This window comes from Gavialis gangeticus, unplaced genomic scaffold (genome assembly GCF_001723915.1).
Source record: "Gavialis gangeticus isolate Ggan-Ray unplaced genomic scaffold, GavGan_comp1, whole genome shotgun sequence".
Classification (NCBI taxonomy): Eukaryota; Metazoa; Chordata; order Crocodylia; family Gavialidae; genus Gavialis; species Gavialis gangeticus.
In genome coordinates, this window is record NW_017729024.1 from 176224564 (window position 1) to 176226620 (window position 2057).

Here is a 2057-nt window from a genome sequence, read left to right on the forward strand (position 1 = left end):
TCCCCTTCTGCTTGCTGGACATTTTGGTAGCCATTGGAACACAGCACCTCCATGCTTCTAATCCAGAGAAGAAAAAATCAGCTTCCTTGCTTAAGACATGCACACCCCAATTTTGAAGAGCTGACTTTTTTTGGAAGAGGAAAAAAGTATTTGATACGCAAATAAATACCGTATTTATCAGGAGCACGCATAGGCATGTATACTTGGAATGACTATGCTTTTACTGGTGATACATTAACGAAATCAACAGGGCTCTGTTGGGAAGCAAGTGCACCAGCAGCAGTAATGAGTTATCCTAGTGACTGCTGACCCAAATTTTACTGTATTTCTTGAATGCCCTGCCCTCTGCAGGACTTTTCCCAGCAGCCCCTGCAGACCCAATCATTTTAAAGGCAGTAAGTCATGTGTTTGCTTAAAGTTCCAAGAAGCGTATGAGTCTGATTATTTGCTTAGTGTTGAAAAAGCATTAAATTCTGAAGACAGACACTAATAGTATAATCAGCATCACAAACTCCAGGAAGACATGGAAAAACTGCAGCATCTTCAAAGCAATAAGTCTGGGAGGAAATGAATTATGGAGGAATGTTTTTAAAAAAGCAAATATATAGTAACCTCATTAGGTAATAATTACTCATAGCCTTCATCAAACCTGAAGGCTGCAAGTCTGAAAAAGGGAAAGGTCCTGGTTAGGATTGTGCTAGGGAGTATACAGTTTAAAACAGTAGAAGACTTGGGCATTAAGGGAATATTTGGAGGAGGAAGGGGAAGTCAGGAGCTTATGGTGCGTGGGATCTAGGGGTTCCTACCAGTTACGCAGAAAAGCTTGAGAGATCATAAAGAGATACTTAGGAGTGTACACACATGGGAAGCAAAACTTCAGAAAGTATGGCTGAGGATGTAGTAGAAAGAAACATAAGTAAGGTCAGAGTTGCAGGTAAAGATGAAGCAGAAGGTAGGAAGCTAGGGATGGCACTTCTGAAGGGCGAGTGACAAGGCCAGTGCACCAAGAGAAAAATCAGTTCCATAATAACAGCATTGATGGACAGGAAAAGGGAATGGTGGGACACAGGAAGACCAGGGTAAAGACTGCTAAAGTCAAGGCAGGTTATGAATTAGCCCGATGTCCATGTTCTGGTAGGGACACAGGAAGAAGGGATTTTGGTCTTAGCACAGATGAATGGCAGAAGTCAGCACATCTGGATGAGATGGATAGAGGGGGAAGAAAAAAGGCAAGCATGACATCAATGAAACAAACAAGGTCTGGGGCATTTTACTGTGATGGAAAAATAGTATTTCTGCCCTTACATTCCTGGGCTTTTGCCACCCACATAACATAGTATTGTGTGATGTAAACGCAAGGAATAGAATATGGAAAGAACTAATCCAAATCCAGTAGGGGTGCACTGACGGATAAGAGATTTTTGGGACCTATACTAATATCTGATTTTTAAGGAGGCGTATTGGCTGATACGATCCGATTTTGATAGCAGAGAGGCAGCTCTACACACTGTAAGTCCGTTGTGGTGGAAGAGGAAGGGGGAGGGGCTATGGGGGACAGATCAACACCTCCCCCACCCCCCATGGTGCGTGAGGGGGCAGGGGCAGGTGCTGCCCAGCCAGGGTGGGGTAGGGTACTCATGGTGGGGAGGGAAGGGGACGGCTCCCACCACTGCTTGCATCCCAGGAGGGCAGCGGGGCATGCCCCTGGATCTGCACGGGGCAGGCAGGCTGCAGCTGCGGGCTGAAGCCAGGGCTGCATCAGGCTCTTCTCGCCGGGTTCTGGGCTTGGGGCGGGGCTATAGAGGCAGCTGCATCCACCCCAAATTTCACCGTAGCTCCCTCCTAGCGCAGCCCTGGTTGTTCCCGGCTCAATCCCCACCTCCCCCCACGTGCTGGGAAGAGCCGGGGCTGTGTTGGCTGCGCAGCAGCAGCAGCGCTGGGAGGGAGCCACGGCAAAATTTGGGTTGGCTGCAGCCCTCTCCATAGCCCCCTCCCCGAGCCCATCCCCCAGCAAGAAGAGCCCAGCACAGCCCGAACTCAAGCCTGTCCGCTCGCCC